The sequence below is a fragment of the Rhinopithecus bieti genome, unplaced genomic scaffold (genome assembly GCF_001698545.2).
Source record: "Rhinopithecus bieti isolate Rb0 unplaced genomic scaffold, ASM169854v2 scaffold_62793, whole genome shotgun sequence".
Classification (NCBI taxonomy): domain Eukaryota; kingdom Metazoa; phylum Chordata; class Mammalia; order Primates; family Cercopithecidae; genus Rhinopithecus; species Rhinopithecus bieti.
The window spans coordinates 618,818-638,101 of record NW_016824412.1 but is presented as its reverse complement, the minus strand read 5'-3'; the positions used below and the strand labels follow the sequence as shown (position 1 = coordinate 638,101).

The 19,284-nt window shown below is 39.9% G+C and overlaps 1 protein-coding gene across 2 annotated transcripts in view; it reads left to right on the top strand.

Moving 5' to 3' along the window:
- The first annotated feature begins 548 nt into the window (after positions 1-548).
- ATP2C1 (ATPase secretory pathway Ca2+ transporting 1) overlaps positions 549-19,284 on the top strand; it is a 166,398-nt gene continuing 147,662 nt past the window's right edge. Inside the window, exon 1 of one of the 2 annotated variants that reach the window (XM_017862311.1) lies at positions 549-999. The gene's annotated coding sequence lies outside the window, so the exon portion shown is untranslated. The remainder of the gene's footprint in view (positions 1,000-19,284) is intronic. The other variant, XM_017862315.1, reaches the window with a different exon arrangement.

Genomic DNA, 19,284 nt, shown 5'->3' with positions numbered 1-19,284 from the left:
TTTTTCTTTTTTTTTTTTAGGCATGAATTTTTTTATAAGAGTTAGAAAGTAAACATATAACATTTTCTCTCACTTACAATCATAATTTTAAAAGCCTAGGGAAAGTTAATGTTTCTGAATTCAGCCTGTGGATTTGAGATAAGGATTCAGGGAGAGAAGGCTTTTAACTCAGAACAGAATCTGTTTGCAGCTATTGTTCAATTAATGTAAAGTATCTGGTTACTGGGCATGTTGCATAATGTATCACAGTGCAAGTCAAACGTTTTCAGTGCTGACAATGAGCTCCTTGATAACAATGAAGAGTGAGGTAATTTGTTAATTTTTTTTAGAAGTCCCCTAAAACAGTCTTCTCAAGACTGAATGAATCAACACTTTCGAGCTCAGACCGCAATTGAGCTATGTGTCTGTGTGTGCGCATGATGATAAGAAATCTAGAAGGAAACTGGGAAAACCACATCTCATGCCCTGTTTAAGAAGTAGAAAAAGTGTCAGAAGAATTAAAATTAAGCCTCACGAGAGTCTGTGGGTATGGAAAGTCACCAGCTAGCTAATATTAACACAGCCTGCAACAGAACACTGTTGCTAGAAATAGGACAGTCGCATCACTACCACTAAGTAATTTGCATTCTGTGGACCAGCCCCTGAATTCCTATTGCCCTTTGGGCATTGCATTTCTGGACGCTTCTAGACAGTGTTCATACTTGGCTGTCTGGTTTCACCAGGAACTCTACCCAAAAGAGGAAACAGCAAGGAGAACATTTGCTTTGTTTGTAGGAGGGAAGTGGTCGAGCTACAAACAAATCTTTAGGCATCTGAGGAATTGCTAAGTTTTTAATTTCGTATGGTTGCTGACAAGGAAGTGCAGACAAAGACCCTCTTGCTTTCCTCACCATGGATAGTCTGTTGCCTCCATCTAGATTCTCTTATTTCAAAAAATATCCTCTCCATGCAATTAGGAGATATTTATCGACGCTGAGAAACCAAAGAGCCGAAGAACAGGTATCATTTTGTTTATATTATCTTTAAAATTAACGGGTGCTTGTTCCTTGTTGCTTTTACGTCGCTTAGTGATTTCATGTGTGCTGGTTTACGTGTTTATAGGTACAGGTCAGATCCTGCTTGTGGCTGTTCAGACTTGGCAATCAGAAAGCAAGCAGGCTTGTGAGAATTTATTTAAACTTGGAACATTTAGATCCTGAGATTAAGCAGAGTTCTGTAATGAAGCCACATGCTTGCTTTCTTCTAAAGAGCTACTCTATCAAAGTTAAATTTTGAATTCTTTGATCATTTTCCAATGCCTCAGATACAAAATTTGACACTATTAATATCTCAACAAAGAAAGTATCAGACCCTAGGTACGCTTGTCTTCTTGTATTTATGGTTATGTTTATATAGCCAGAATTTGCAAAACAAAAAACATTTTATAAACTATAATAACCTTAAACAGATCATTAACAAGATGTAAAGATCATTCAGAAGCAGTTGGTCATTTTTGTGTGTGTAAAAGGTAGGAGGTAGAGCACTGCCGTTTTCAGTCTTTTTAGCCAATCAAAAGCTATGATTTCTCGTAGGAGATACTATCACTTGGGAACATAAGCATTTTAAAAACTGTTAAAATGTCTGATCATGTCTCATTTAAAATAATGCACTCATTTTTATGGCGTGAGATTTATATCATTCCATTCCTTTGGTCTCCAAAAAAGACTTTTCTAAAAATGATTTTTATGAATTTTACCAAATTGTTAGAAGAAATAGCAATATCTGATCCATTTAAATCTAGTGATTCATTTAGGAAGAAGTGTGATGGTGGTATACAAATGTGAAGGACAAATGTATAGCCATACCAAAGATCCAGCAGTCATAAATTGCTTGTGCATTGTGCTTGTAGTGAGAACTGCAAAACTGTGCAGTAGATATCACCAGTGTCCTGGATTTTTTCTCCTTTGTGACATGAGATGACCCACTTAGTAAAACACTTCCAGGAAATGCAAGATAGGTTTAGCAGGCAGAAAATCCTCTCATGACAGGTTTCCCAAAAAGGCAGTGCATAATTTGGAAAATAAAAATCATTGCTACTGTTTGAGAGGAAACTGCTTGTGTGCCCTGCTTTAATAATTTTACATGGGCCAGAAATTCAAACAGACTCTGTTCACTAAGGGAGGTAGGCTGGTCCAGTTTATCTCTTACTTAGGCAAGGTGCCGCCATGAAAAGACAAACCTCTTGGTTTCCAGGTTTCAGCCTGCACTTGTGTTTGAAGTAGAAAACTAGAGAACCAAGTGGTAGGGCACTAAGTTTTTGTTTGCCAATCTTTTAATGTTGACAGGCTTCTTCAGGCCTCATTCATTATGGGAGGAAGAGAGGTGGCTGAAAGGATGAGATCGAAACTGTGGAATATGAATTGAGTGATTTTTTTTTCTTTTTTTAGTATTGTAAGTTTTCAGAGATGAGGCTACATTGTTTGTATAGTTCTACGGTTTGTTGTTTTTAGTTTATTGAAGAAGTATTACAAAATGCATTCAGAAGACCATTAGAATTTAACCTAAAACTTCTGACTTGGACAGGGTGGGCAGTCCCCTCCCCAGTTTACAACCATTTGGGACAATCTAGGAACAGCTGGGAGTGAGCATTATGCTGAGTTCTTAAATTCTTATGTAAGTTAATTGAATACTTAAGAGAAATAATATATTTGATTTCTTTTTAAAGCCAAATACAGCTCTGCAGACCTAATGTCTCACATAATTAGAGGAATTAGGTCAGAGTCCATCATAACTAAACTTGAAAGCTTGTTGGGAAATTATAAAGGAGATTAATAATGTCTACAATCTTATGACCTGCATATTTGTTGCCTCTAATCCTTACATTCTTGTATAACTAATCCTTGATATAAAGGTGAAGGAATTGAGACTTAGAGCCCTTAAGAGCCCTTGTCCATGCAGCTAGAAAGTAGCAGAGGAAGATGTGAATTTCTATCTCATGGTTTTAAATTTTATCCATTTTACCATGCTTGATCCCTGAACAATATAGTAATACCAAAATATCACCCTGCTAACTTTTCTCCTTGAGAGTATTTCTAAAATTTCCTATATTCACATACCATGGTCATAATTTTTACTGTGTTTACCACGTCTGTATGATTAACTCCTCCATATTTTTCTGTACTTAAATCACATTATTAGAGTTTATTTAGAAAAAAATTTTCATATCATAACTGTAAATGGAAAACCATTGTAATTAGCCATAAGTAAAAATAATTAATAAAAGAAAAATAATATTAAATTCTAGGTAGATACTATTGCCTGTAAAACCTCCAAACCTGAAACCTGCTCATTTGTTAATAAGGAAGATTAGCTTTTAAGAGAAAAGTTACAGCATCCTAGGAGCCAACTGAGAAAGTTTCCTGGGTGAGGAAGGAAAGGAATTAAAAGGTAGACAATTTTTTCAAACCCAAATGATTCAGTGTTATTGAATGTAGTGTCTGCATGCCACTTAAAATCTTCTCCCACCTCACTTGGCACTGCTAGGTACCAACCATGTTGAGGTCCACATACTTGGGGAATATTATCCCAGAACACCATCTGCTTCTTTACTTTTGCACATTTAAATGAACTTCCCCTCTAGTCTAGAATTCTCTCCTTTACTTACAACTTGCCCACCTGGAGGTCTCCTGTACATCCTTCAAGACTCAGATTAAATGGGCTGAGTGAAAAGCTTTCTCCAGTGCTGCTAGGAAGAGTGAAGTCTTCCTTTTCCAAGATATTTTGTTTGCTTCAGATAAGGCCCTTACTACATCCTATGTAGTAAATAATGTGATTTCATATCAAAATGTGTGCACCATGCACACATGACACAGGATATTATCTTGTTTTTTGTTCCCTCAGGCACATTGGAGCCTGGCAGATACTGGTGTAAAGGTGACCCACACAACAGGCAGAGGGTACACACTGGATTGCCTGTGACACAGGTGCCTTTACTAGACCTAGAAGGTCCCCATACCCCTTTTCTGTGGTCCAAATTCTGATCATTGTTATATTCACCTTGTTCATGTATGCTTTCTTGTTTAAAGCTTCTCCTAGTGCTCTTCTCCTTGCACTTGGTGTCATACAGACAAGAAGATTTGACACAAGGGTGGATTTGTTCGGCAGCTTTTTCTGATGGTGGTAGTGTTATTCCTGTGATACAGCAATCAATAGGTTGGTAGGTTATTTATCAAATTGAGAACACATATTTCATCCTTTGCTTCCCTAGATTCTCTGGTAGCAAGTGTTTCACAAAGCCAAATCCCCACATAGGTAGAAGATTAAGAGCATTAATGAAGATGCTGAAGGTTGGGAAAATTTGTTAACCTTTCTCTCAAAATTATTCAAATGGTGTGGTAGTAACAGTGGTAGTGGTGAACATGGTGGGCAGCCTGAGCCTAAATGGAGTCTCAGACGAGTTTGAGTAGGTGTGCTGAACGCATGCATAAGGGTATTTGGTTTCAGTTATGTGATTTTGGTCTGAGGGCAACATCCAGTGCCTGGCTCAGATGTTGGTGTCTAGTTTATAAGGAATGAGCGAGACTTGCAGGTAATGTTCTCCTAAGTACTAGAGACTCAGCAGCCTGATCTGTGACTCAGGTGACCAAGCGGGACACTGAGTGTGGAAGAGAGAATTTGCTCCACTTCTGGGCTGACTGTAGTCTAGCTTTAGCCCAGGGATGCCTGCCAAGAACCAAGTACGCCATGAACCCCTGGGGAGTACTGCTCTTAGGGGCCAGCACCATTGGTCTACATATGACTGCTAGCACCAAACAATGAGAGAAGACAGTTTGTGAGCTCATGTGGGACAGCCTGTTCTCTCTCCCTGGGTGAGTTTCTCTATTCCCATGGTTTGAAACACTTATTTGCTGAAAACTCCCAAATGTTTATATCCAGAGCACTTCAGCCTTGCATCCAATCATTATTTGATATCTCCATCTGAATGTCTTGTGAATGTTGCAGACTGAATGTGTCCAAGGAGAACTCCACAAGCTTCAAACATGCTCCTCCCCAGGCTTTTCCATTGATCAGCACAAAAGCTCAAACCAGAAACCTGGGAGTCACCTTGGCACCTCTCTTTTTCCCTTTCTCCCCCTTACGTCCCCTTCCTAATCCTTCAGTTAGACTTCTAAAATAGTTACTGAATTCTCCATCTTCACCCTTCCAATCCTGCCAACCATCCTCTCTTACTTGAACTATTGCAATAGTTTTCCAATTCATGTCTCCATGTTCACTCTGGTTATCCTACAATCTGTGTTCCCTGTAGCAGTCTGAATGTTCTGCTTTGAATGAAAATCTTATTTTAGCTCAATGCTGGGAATATGATATTATTTTGTTTGCTAGTTTAGTCCCAGTGCTAAGCATAAATCTGGCATATAGATGATAAGTTAATGTAATTGAATGGAAGAAGGGGACTTTGTAAGTATTAGAGAAGCCGTGGGGCTGGAGGGTTCATGGGGCTGATATGTTGTTATGCAGGTGAGGGTAAGAGATGGTGAAAATAGGGTTATTACCCTTAGTAAGCAGAGGCTGTTGAGATCTAGGGGAAATCACATAGAGGAATTTATTTTACAGACATGAAACTAGTGTCACAAACTAAGAGATTTGCCCAAGCTCGCATGGCTCATCTGTGTCACTGCTGGGATTAGAATTTGGTTCACTTGACTCTCATTTCGGTGATCTTTCTGTTATGTATAGTGAGCCCCTAAGCAGAGATGTAGAAAAAGACCATATGAGAAAAAAGACTCTACAGGCTGGGTCCAGAGAATAGGTGATGCCTGCGCGTCAACTTATCAATAACAAATAAGACCTTTTGATGAGAGACTGAGGCAGAGCGGAGCCTGCTCTTTTGTGCCTTCTCCCTCAACTTACACTGCCCTTCAACAGCCTTGCCAGTCTGAATCCCCCCTTCTATGTGTCCCTGCAGGAGGAAAGCAGACTAGGAGTCAGAAAACACAGGCCAGCTAATTTAATCTATAAGAATTTGGGATGACCTGTACCAATGCCTCGCTCTCTCGAACAGAGACTTTTTTTTTTTCGGATTGAGAAATACTACTTAAGGGCTGACCTGACAAGTCTTGCCTGTTTAATAGTGAATCTGCTTAAAATGAGGAGAGTGGTCTTTGGGCCCAGGGGGCATGTACTATAGCTACATTTTAATTACAGAGTAGAATCAAATTTTGTTTTGGAGGCTGTGCTAAAGTTTCCTTTCAATGGTTTAAAAAAATGTTTCTAGTTGGAACAGGATCAGTGGATTATTTTTTTTCCTTTGCTGCTTTGTTTCTTAATGAATGCTAACCTCAAAGTTGCATTGTTAAATAAATATTTGAATTTAATTTGAATTTTAGAAACTTATTTCTGCATTTTGGCTCTCATACTTGCTCTGAATTACACTTTAAAAATTAAGAACTCCCCACTCCAAAGAAAACTATATTGAGATTTCCAAGGATAAATAAGAATTTGAGGTTGCTAATGTAGGCTCTGATTCTTTAGGTAAAATGATACACGTTTCACTACAACTTGATTTAAGAAATGTTTTTAGCTCCATAAAGTCAGTAAGTTGGTTATATCTTGAGTGTATACCAAAGCTATTCATTGTAAAAAGTCTTTTTAAAAAGTCATGAAATGCTATCCGTTGTCAGTTCAAATGATATATGAGGGGAAACTGAAAGTGCTTAGCCCATGTCCTTGTGCTTGAGTTGAAAAAGTTTCAGTCCTTCACAAACAGGAGGAAAAGATTTTCCTTGTAGAACTTAATAAATGTTATCTCATTTATGCCTAGTGTTCCATTATTGGAACACTAAGCATGTGGGAGTTATTTACATCCTACTGCTCAAGGCCATCACCAAGGTCTGATTGTAAAAATTCAGAAAATTGCAACCTTGGGCATAAATGGGTTAAGACAGAGGACAGAGAGTCTATGGCACTCCTGTGGAGGAATTTGTATAATTATATACAGGTAACATTGACAGTTAAATTGTGACAACATGAAGTTGAACTTTAATATTTCTGATTACTAAATGTGACATTAAAAGTGGAACTATTTTATTATGGTAATGACAAACTTTTCCTCTATCTGAAGGGAGAAATTTTTTAAAAGAGCTATGTATTTACCAAAAAATAAAAAGCTACCAATGGTTTTTCACATTATCTGCAAGACGCCTGAAAGTTATCATCGATAGCTTGCATAAAGATAAATGGCTTTGGCCGGGCGCGGTGGCTCAAGCCTGTAATCCCAGCACTTTGGGAGGCCGAGACGGGCGGATCACGAGGTCAAGAGATCAAGACCATCCTGGCTAACACGATGAAACCCCGTCTCCACTAAAATACAAAAAAAAAAAAAAAAAAAAAAAAAAAAAAAATTAGCCGGGCGAGGTGGCGGGCGCCTGCAGTCCCAGCTATTTGGGAGGCTGAGGCAGGAGAATGGCATAAACCCGGGAGGCGGAGCTTGCAGTGAGCTGAGATCCGGCCACTGCACTCCAGCCTGGGCGACAGAACGAGACTCCATCTCAAAAAAAAAAAAAAGATAAATGGCTTTCTAGCTGCCAGCAACCACCCTCATGGTCTTTCTCCCAAACCTGTCTTCACTATCTAAGAAGATATCACCATCCTGATATTGAGGCAGAGGCCTAGGTTCATCTTTGGTGCTTTCTGCTCCCTTAGTCAATACTTAATCTATCACTAACTTCCTTCAGTTCTACCCCTAAATAACTCCCATACCAGTTGGTCTACTTCCCTCTTGGGAAGTAGTACCCTAGCTAGTACCCTAGCCCAAAAACCATCATTACTTCTTACCGGAAATACTGTAATACCTTCCTCATTGGTCTCCCAGGAATCCACACTACAGTCAGAGAGGTCTTCTGAACACTACCTCTGGCCCCATGCTTATGGTCTTTCACTGGCTTCCATTTGCTTTTTGGATACAGACAAAGCTCCCTAACATGGAGGGGTTTGTGTGGTCCAGCTCTGATTCTCTCTCTGCTGCATGTTGACCTTGCCCCCCTGTATTAGTCAGCGTTCTCTAAAGGGACAGAACTAGAGGATATTTGAACATATAACAGGGAGTTTGTTAGGAGAACTGACTCACATGAGTCACACGATCACAAGGGGAAGTCTCACCATAGGCCGTCTGCAAGCTGAGGAGCAAGGAAGTCAGTCTGAGTCCCAAAACCTCAAAAGTAGGGAAGCTGACTGTGCAGCCTTCAGTCTGTAGCCAAAGGCCTGAGAGGCCCTGGTAAATCACTGGTGTAAGTCCAACAGTCCAAAACCTGAAGAACTTGGAGTCTGATGGTCCAGGGCAGGAATCATCCAGCATGGGAGAAAGATGAAGGCTGGAAGACTCAGCCAGTTTCCTCATGCCACTTTCTTCTGCCTGCTTTATTCTAGCTATGCTGGCAGCTAATTAGATGGCGCCCACCCAGATTGAGGGTGGGTCTGCCTGTCCCTGTCCACTGACTCAAATGTTAATCCCTTTTGGCAACACCCTCATAGGCACATCCAGGAACAATACTTTGCATCCTTCAATCCAATCAAGTTGACACTCAATATTAATCACACCCCCTGTTCTCTGAACCCTAGCTATAGCACCCTTCTTCTACGTATGCAAGTTTTCCTGCTACTTCCTGGCTAGGGCCTTTGTTCCAATAATCATCTTTCTATCCTCCCTCAGTTAGTGTCTACTCTTCCTTCAGATTTTAATTCAATATTAACTCCTTTAGGGCAGCCTTTTCTGACTTTTCCACCTTGCTTCATTACATCCTTTGAAAGCACTTGGTAACTCTCCTTTGCTATATTTATCCTAGTAGCAATTTCGCATCTTTCTGTGGGGGCTATTTGATTCCCGATGTATCCCAGGTGACTAGCAAAGTGCCTGACAGATGGAAGGCACTGAATACAGGTTTGTGGAATGAGTGAATGTGGGGAGTGCAATGAATTCTCTCTTGAGACTGAAATACTTGAAATAATCCTGGATCATTTCAAGACTTTATGAGGAAGATATATGACTGCTTTTGTATATGTGTTTGTGTATGTGTTTTGTAAGAATCATAGGGCTATAGTACCAGAATGGCTGAGTGATTAAGGTATTGGACTTAAGAATCATAGGGCTAATTCATGAAGAAAGATAGGTATACATTTGGGAGGTTCCAGAGGAAATAACCATGACCAATGGGCAGAATTGCAGGGAGGGGTTATGATATACTAATAAAGTTGAACTTTCTAAAAATGAAAGGTAAAGGAATGAACTATCTTCTGCAGAGTGCAGGGGTATGTGGCCCCTTCTTAGGGGATGTTGTGGCAATGGTTTCTGCATCATAAAAGAGAAGATTCAATGACTTATTAGGCTGCAGCTCTGATATTCTAGTATAATAGGCAATAGAGAGATGAACAATTCAGATATTTTAGAAATAAGGAGAGGGCAGAGGGTATAGATGTATCAGTTAGAATTCCCCTGTTTTATTTGGTTAGTGGTAAATATTCCATAGTCTTAGCATGATGCTCTAGAGTCTAAGACCAAAGAAGACAGAATCAAATGCCTTTGGTGATTACAGTAGCATGTAATTCTCCATCAAGGGAAAAAAATATAGTTATATCTAGCAAAGACCTCAAGTGAAGAGCTATGTACCTGTGACTAGCTTTTCTAAGCCTAATCGACCACTTAACTACTTCTAATCCATAGTTTACAGGTTATCTAACCCCCTCCAATATAACGATAAATAGCTAAGTATACATAGCAGTCATTGATGAATGGGGGCACCATGAAATTTCAGGTTATTTTGTGGCACTTTAACCACTGTTGTTTTTTCTTCTTCTTCAATCAAGCCTCTTGTACCTTCAGATTTTCTTTAATGCAGTCATTGCTGACAACTTGCTGTTTCTTATAATCCCTTCTGAAGGTGTTCCATCCTTCTTGTCCACAGCATCACAGCTGTGAAGTGTCAGATAAGCCTAAGAGACCCCTGGACCCTGGGTTGACTCCTGAGCTATTTCTAATCCATTCATTTACTTTAAAATTTTTATAATCTACTGTGCTTAGGTGCCTGTGAAACATGGGAGTCAGTAAATGGATGAATATCAAAACTGTTGCTTTGTCTTTGAAATAAGCACATTATTAGAATAAGAAATTGAATTAGAAATCACAACAAATTACAAATTCGAAAGACAAATATCACAAGCATCAAAAAATCTAGGAAATAAGTGTTTTTACCAATGAAAAGTTAACAGATGCATCCTAAAATATTTTGTTCCTACATTGTGGGGGCCACGGGGTCTTTAATCACCTCCTCATACAGTGATGGTTTTTAAATATTCTGTGAAGAGATAGTAGAAAGATAATTTGGATGCTGCCCTAATACAGTTAATTTATGATTATCTTTCATTAAAGCAAACATAAAGTGCAAAACCTTTTTCTGTGAGTGGCAGTGTAGCTTCTTATAAAGATTCCTAAATTTGCTATCCCATTCCATGTTTTAGACAGTTCATCTACAACAGTTTATTTGTTAACTTTTGTTCAGAATGAAAGATGACATATTTTTGCACCTTGTACAGACAGTCTCATGTCTTGACAGAAAACGAAATGAAATACCCACATATGTTGTACTGTTCATGATTTGCTATGAAGAGAGCAAGAAAAATGTTGGAATTATTTCTTTCCTACTCACCCTAAAGGTGGCATATTAGTAAGGCTATTTCAGGAGATAAAACTTGGGTTATGCATTCAAGAATAAAACATTTTAAATTTGTATTAAATGCCTTATATGTGTCAGGCACTTGACAAAGTGCTTTACATATGTTGCAATTTATTTCTCATAATAACCTTGCTAAGTCAGTGGTATTATCCCCATTGTATGGATGAGAGAACTGAGGTTTCAAGAGGTAAAATAACTTGCTACATAGCTCATAAATGATGACTTTGAGACTTTAGCTCCAGGTTTGTCTGTCTGACCCCAAAGCCCAACTCATTCCCTCATACACAGATACCTCCCATAGATAGGATTCCTTTCTCTCCTTCCTCCCTTCACTCCTTCCTTTTTTATTTTTTCCTTCCTTTTTTCCTTGACCTCAGATTTTCTCTCATTAATGAGGACAAAGGAGTTGAAAATAAAGCCATCACAACTATTGTGTTGGGAAGATACCTTAAATCTCTTTTAGAATGAGAAATACAGGTGGAAATACAGATTTTTGCAAAGTTTAAATTTTATTCCATTTGGGAGACTTCGTTTAAGAAAAAGAATATAAAATCTGTATCAGGTTTATCGGCATGGTGTGGTGGCTCACACTTGTATTCCCAACACTTTGTGAGGCTGATGTGGGTGGATTACTTGAGATCAGGAGTTCAAAACCAGCCTGACAACGTGGTCAAACCCTGTCTCTACTAAAAATACAAAAATTAGCCAGGCTTGGTGGCATGCATCTGCAGTCCCAGCTACTTGGGAGGCTGAAGCAGGAGAATCACTTGAACCCAGGAGGCAGAGGTTGCAGTGAGCCGAGATCGTGCCACTGCACTCCAGCCTGGGTAACAGAGTGAGACCTTGTCTCAAAAGTTTGTATCAGGGTCGTCTACGGGGAGAGGTATTTATTATGGGAATTGACTCATGCAATTATGGAGGCAGAGAAATCTCATAATTTGCTGTCTGTAAGCTTGAGAACCAGGAAAGCCAGCAATGTAATTTATTCAGAGTCAGAAGGCGTAAGAACTGGGAGCACTAATATCTGAAGGCAGGAGAAGATTGATGTTCCAGTTCAGAGAAAGCAAATTCACCCTTCCTCTGCCTTTTTGTCCTACTTGGATCCTCAATGCATTGGATGAGGAACATTCACACTGATGAGGGTGAATCTTCTTTACTCAGTCCACTGATGCAAATGCTAATCTCTTCCCCAAATACCTCACAGACACACCCAGAAATAATATGGTTTTTTCCCCAGCGATCTGACCATCCCTTAGCCCAGTAAAATTGACACATAAAATTAACATCACATTGGGAGGCCGAGACGGGCGGATCACGAGGTCAGGAGATCGAGACCATCCTGGCTAACACGGTGAAACCCCTAAAAAATACAAAAAACTAGCCAGGCGACGTGGCGGGCGCCTGTAGTCCCAGCTACTCGGGAGGCTGAGGCAGGAGAATGGCGTAAACCCAGGAGGCGGAGCTTGCAGTGAGCTGAGACCTGGCCACTGCACTCCAGCCTGGGCGGCAGAGCGAGACTCCGTCTCAAAAACAAACAAACAAACAAACAAACAAAAAACAAAAAAATTAACATCACAAAATTGTCAATATTAAATTAGATACGAAGTGAATATTTATTTAGAATGGAAGAAGAAATCACAACAAATTACAAATCTGAGTGACAAATCCATAGGCATCACAAAATCTAGGAAATAAGTGTTTTTACCAATTAAAAATTAATGAATGCACACTAAAATGTTTTGTTCCTACAATGTGAGGGCCGCAGGATCTTTAATGACCTCCTCACACAATGATGATTTATTTTTATTAAAATTTTTTTCTTTTGAGACTGAGTCTCGCTCTGTTGCCCAGGCTGGAGTGCAGTGGCACGATCTTGGCTCATTGCAAGCTCTGGCTCCCGGGTTCACGCCATTCTCCTGCCTCAGCCTCCCGAGTAGCTGGGACTACAGGCACCCGCCACCACGCCTGGCAAATATTTTTTCTGTGTTTTTAGTAGAGATGGGGTTTCATCATGTTAGTCAGGACGGTCTCAATCTCCTGACCTCGTGATCCACCCGCCTCGGCCTCCCAAAGTGCTGGGATTACAGGCGAGAGCCACTGGGCCCAGTCTTTATTATTTATTTATTTGTTTATTTATTTTAAGAGACAGGGTTTCAACATGTTGTCCAGGGTGGTCCTGAACTCCTGGCTTCAGGTGATCTGCCTGCCTCTGCCTCCCAAAGTGCTGAAGTTATGGGTGTGAGCCATCGTGCTTGGCTGATTTTTTTTAACATTCTATAAAGAGATAATGGAAAGATAATTCAGACATAGTTAATTGCTTTTCATGAGCGTCTAGAAAAGTTCCATCGCCTAGCTTTTTGCTCTGTTTCTCCCTTACTACCCACATACTTCAGGTGCTGAGCACCATGGGACATATTTATATTAAGATTTCAGCCCACTGATTTAGTACAGGTAGTAGGGATATTCCTGTATGTCTTTTCTCCACCAAAACATTTAGCAATAACTGTAAGCATGCACAGGCATGACTACAAACCACAATTATATAATCCACTAAATCCAAATGAAATCTCAGGGCTTCCCCTTCTCAACTTTCTTTGAGCCAGATCCAAGATATACCTATGGCCACTTCAGTGCTACCTGATAGGAGTAGAATTGTGAAGGAGGGAAAGTCAGTAAAAAGAGTGCCCTCAAGCCAATTGCAGTTAAAATATATTTTGCAAATTTTTATTGAAACGTAAGATTATGAGAACATTGCTACAGTCTTTCTCAGGGCCTTGAAAGAGGGTTCTGCAAGTGAGGACCTTGAAGCTTAAGCTTTGTTGGCTTCCAAGAAAACCCAGCTCTGGAGGAAAGGTGTAACCAAAAAAATGGTATTATACTATAATACACAAGAGGCCATGCCATATAGCACTTCAAAAAGATGATGTTATATGAGATCCTATTCTGAGCAGCTTCAGCTCCCAAACTCATTGAATGAAGTAGAGGATATTCTTTCAGTATATTTTATAAATGATATGTTGAAGATATAGATGTTCTGGTACTGCTAAAACTCAAAGCTTTGTTTCAGACTCCTCTGCCACATTTATATTCAAAAAAGAATTATTCGCAAAGGGATTCTTTGCCAATACAAATAGATCTTTATACTCCTATATTAGTCTAATTAATATTAACACACCATTTACTATACTTCCAAGCAGTTAACACACACATAGAGAAAGACTATGTTATTGCTGTTTAAGATTACATAGTAGAAAAATTAAAACATCACTAAGGAAAGATAAAGTCTTTAAGAATTCATTAAGATGTAATCAAGCTTTTGCAAACTCATGTGTTATTTGCAATTATAGCATAGTGATAAGGTTTAGTTGTGTTCCCACCCAAATCTCAACTTGAATTGTATCTCCTAGAATTCGTAGGTGTTGTGGGAGGGACCCAGGGGGAGGTAACTGAATAACTGAATCATGGGGGCTGGTCTTTCCCGTGCTATTCTCATTATAGTGAATAAGTCTCACGAGATCTGATGGGTTTACCAGGGGTTTCTGCTTTTGCTTCTTCCTCATTTTCTCTTGCTGTCACCATGTAAGAAGTGCCTTTTGCCTTCCACCACGATTCTGAGGTCTCCCTAGTCATGTGGAACTGTCATGTGGAACCAATTAAATCTCTTTTTCTTACCAGTTTCTGGCATATCTTTATCAGCAGCGTGAAAACAGACTAATACAGTAAATTGGTACCAGTAGAGTGGGATGTTGCTGAAAAGATACTCAAAAATGTGGAAGTGACTTTGGAACTGGGTAACAGGCAGAGGTTGGAACAGTTTGGAGGGCTCAGAAGAAGACAGGAAAATTTGGGAAAGTTTGGAACTTCCTAGAGACTTGTTAGACTTGTTGAATGGCTTTGTCCAAAATGCTGATAGTGATATGGACAATAAGGTCCAGGCTGAGGTGGTCTCAGAAGGAGATGAAGAACTTGTTGAGAAACGGAGTAAAGGTGACTCTTGTTATGTTTTAGCAGAGACTGGCAGCATTTTGCCCCTGCTCTAGAGATTTGTGAAACTTTGAACTTAAGAAAGATGATTTAGGATACCTGACAGAAGAAATTTCTAAGCAGCAAAACATTCAAGAGGTGACTGTTAAAGACATTCAGTTTTATAAGGGAAGCAGAGAATAAAAGTTTGGAAAATTTGCAGCCTGACTATGTGATAGAAAAGGAAAACCCATTTTCTGGGAAGAAATTCAAGTTGACTGCAGAAATTTTCAGAAGCAGCAAGGAGCCTAATGATAATCCCCAAGACCATGGGGAAAATATCTCCAGGCCATGTCAAAGACCTTCACAGCAACCCCCCATCACAGACCTGGAGGCCCAGGAGGAAAAAGGGGTTTCATGGGCTGGGCCCAGGATCCCTATGCTGTGTGCAGCCTAGGGACTTGGTGCCCTGTGTTCCAGCCACTCCAGCCATGGATGAAAGGGGCCAATGTACAGCTCAGGTTATGGCTTCAGAGGGTGGAAGCCCCAAGCCTTGGCAGCTTCCACGTGTTGTTGAGCCTGCGGATGCACTGAAGTCAAGAACTGAGGTTTGGGAACCTCCACCTATATTTCAGAATATGTATGGAAATACCTGGATTCCCAGGAAAATGTTTGCTACAGGGGTGGGGTCCTCATGGAGAACCTCTGCTAGAGCAGTGTGGAAGGGAAATGTGGAGTCAGAGCCCCCATACAGAGTCCCTACTGGGGTGTTGCCTAGTCCAGCTGTGAGAGGAGGGCCACCATCCTCCAGACCCCAGAATGGTAGATCCATTGACAGCTAGCATCGTGCTCCTGGAAAAGCCACAGACACTCAACGTCAGCCCATGAAAGCAGCAGGGAGGGAGGCTGTACCCTGCAAAGCCACAGGGGTGGAGCTGCCTAAGACCAGGGGCACCCACCTCTTGCATCAGCATGACCTGGATGTGAGACCTGGAGTCAAAGGAGATCATTCTGGAGCTTTAAAAATTGACTGCCCTGCTGAATTTTGGACTTGCATGGGCCCTGTAACCCCTTTGTTTTGACCAATTTCTCCCATTTGGAATGGCTACATTTACCCAATACCTGTACCTCCATTGTATCTAGGAAGTAACTAGCTTGCTTTTGATTTTACAGGCTCATAGGCGGAAGGGACTTGCCTTTCTCTCAGGTGAGACTTTGAACTGTGGACTTTTGGGTTAATGCTGAAGTGGCTTAAGACTTTGGGGGACTGTTGGGAGGGCATGATTGGTTTTGAAATGTGAGGAGATGATATTTGGAGGGCCCAGGAGCAGGATAATATGGTTTGGCTGTGTCCCCACCTAAATTTCAATTTGACTTGTATCTCCCAGAATTCCCATGTGTTGTAGGAGGGACCCAGGTGGAGGTAATTGAATCATAGGGGCCAGTCTTCCCCATGCTATTCTCATGATAGTGAATAAGCCTCACAAGGTCTGATGGGTTTATCAGGGGTTTCTGCTTTTGCTTCTTCCTCATTTTCTCTTGCTGCCACCGTGTAAGAAGTGCCTTTTGCCTCCCACCATGTTTCTGAGGCCTCCCCAGGCATTTGGGTACATTTAATTGTACGTCCAATTAAACCTCTTTTTGGTCCCAGTCTTGGGTATGTCTATCAGCAGCATAAAAACAGACTAATATACGTAGCTTCTGCAACTTGTCTGATACTCTGGATAAAGATCATCTTTATGTTGATTTGATTTAAAATTTTTTTAACTTTGTTTAATCCCCATAAACAAGCATATGTTGACTTTTTTGCTGAATTTTGCTCATTGATAATGTATTGAAATATCTACTTTTTTCATATATATCCTCTTCTTAGCTGAAACTCCAGAATCCTCCTTTATTGATTATCTATGCATAACTATCCTTAAATATAAGCAGTGCTTACAATTCTGTTCTGTACCATTACTATATTACCCATATTTACAACTTAACTAGACCATGGCTTATAAGTACATCTCAAAATAAATAAAGCAAATTATAGAAGTATTTTAGCCCCAGATAATGAAGACATAAGTTTGTTTCAAGTGATTAAATAGTGAGAATAGTGTAAAGCCAGTCAAAAAACTATACTTTTGCTCTCTCCCCAACATAAAATTTGTGTGTAATATACTTGAAATTTTTAGAGCCTCTGAAATGTTATACAACTTCTTTTCTTTAAGGATAAAATTATTTGTTTGAGAAACCCAGTTTCAAGAAAATGACATTTTATCCTTACTTTGTGAAGCTTCCCTACCCCTCTTCTTTCATCTAACTGGTGTTGCTAAAACTTGATACACCTAGTCAAAGAAGCATTTTTCCAAAGGTCCTGACCTGGAATAAGAAAACAAAAACTGACTTCATAGCTAGGATGACAACTGTAGCTTCATTATCACTGAATTGCTAACTTTTGTTCTTATTCTTTCAAACCATGGTTTTGTCAATGTGATACTCAATTACCTAAGAGAGTAGAAGTATGATTTCTTTATGATTTTAATACTCTTTCCTCTCATATTTATGTACTCGAAGAAGTTCAAATCCTTATATAATTTAAGAACACTGGAGGAAGTTTAAATATTCATATACGGTCATACTTCCATTTTATTCCACTTCACTTACATATACATAGCACTCAACAGGTAATTGTGTTTTTTATAAATTGAAGGTTTCTGGCAACCTTGCATTGAGGATTTTGATTGGCACTATTTTTCCAAAAGCATGTACTCACTTCATGTCTCTGTGTCACATTTTAGTAATTCTTGCAATGTTTCAAACTTTCCCATTATTATTATACCTGTTATGATGACCTGTGGTAACTTTTGATGTTACTATTGTAATTGTTGTGGGGTGCCCTGAACCGTGCCAGCATAAGACAGAAAACTTAATGGATAAATGTGTGTGTTCTGACTTCTCCATTGACCAGTGATTTCCCTAGCTCTCTCCTCCTTGGGCCCTCCTATTTCTTGGGACACAATAATATTGAAACTAGTCCAATAATAATAACCCTACAATGGCCTCTAAATGATCCAGTGAAAGAAAGAGTCATATGTTCCTGTCTTTAAATCAAAAGATAGAAATGATTAAGCTTAATGAGGAAAGCATGTTGAAAGCTGAGGCAGGCTGAAAGCTAGGCCTCAGGCATCAATTAGCCAAGTTGTGAATACAAAGGAAAAGTTCTTGAAGGAAATTAAAAGTGCTACTCTAGTGAACACACAAATGATAAGAAAGCTAAACAGTATTTTTGCTGATGTGCAGAAGTTTGAGCGGTCTGGATACAAGACCAAACCAGGCATAACATTCCTTTAGGCCAAAGCCTAATTCAGAGTAAGTCCCTAACTCTCTTGAATTCTGTGAAGGTTGAGAGAGGTGAGTTAGCTGCAGAAGAAAAGTTTGAAGATAGCAGAAGTTGGTTCTTGAGATTTAAGGAAAGAAGCCATCTCCATAACATAAAAGTACAAGGTGAAGCAGCAAGGAGTGATGGAGAAGTGGCAGCAAGTAATCCAGAAGACCTAGCTAAGATCATTGATGATGGTGGCTACACTAAATAACAGATTTTCAACGTGGATAAAAAGCCACAGGCTGACTTTCTTGTTAGGAACCAATACAGCTGTTGACTTTAAGTTGAAGCCAATGATGATTTATCATTCTGAAAATTCTAGATCCCTAAAGAATGATACTAAATCTACTTTGCTTGTGCTCTATCAATGGAACAACAGAGCCTGTAGGACAGCAGATCCATTTATAGCATGGTTTACTTAATATTTTAAGCCCACTGTTGAGACCGCAAAAAAAAAAAAAGATTCCTTTCAAAATATTACTGCTCTTCACAGTGCAGCTAGTCACCCAAGAGCTCTGATATGAAGTAAAAGGAGAATAACGTTTTCATGTCTGCTGTCTATTCTGCAGTCCATGGATCAAGGGAGGATTTTAACTTTCAAGTCTTATTATTTAAGAAACACATGTCATAAGGCTATAGTTACCACAGATAGTGATTCCTCTGATGGATCTGGATAAAGTAAATTGAAAACTTTCTGGAGAGGATTCACCATTCTAGGTGTCATTAAAAACATTTGTGATTCACGAAAGAAAGACAAAATGGCAACATTAACAGGAGCTTAGAAGAAGTTGATTCCAGCCCTCATGGATGACTTTGAGGGATTCAAAACTTCAGTGGAGGAAGTAAGTACAGATGTGGTAGAAATGGCAAGATGTTACTGAATTGCTGCAATTTCTTTTTTTTGTTTGTTTTTTGAGATAGAGTCTTGCTCTGTCACCCAGGCTGGAGTGCAGTGGCACTATCTCGGCTCACTGCAAGTTCTGCCTCCCTCCCAAGTAGCTGGGACTACAGGCGCCTGCTACCACCCCCAGCTAATTTTTTTATGTTTTTAGTAGAGACAGATTTCACCGTGTTAGCCAGGATGGTCTCGATCTCCCGACCTCGTGATCCTCCCGTCTCGGCCTCCCAAAGTGCTGGGATTACAGGCATGAGCCATTGCGCCCGGCCTGCAATTTCATGATAAAAGTTGAACAGGGCCAGGCGTGGTGGTTCACGCCTGTAACCCCAGCACTTTGGGAGGACGAGGCG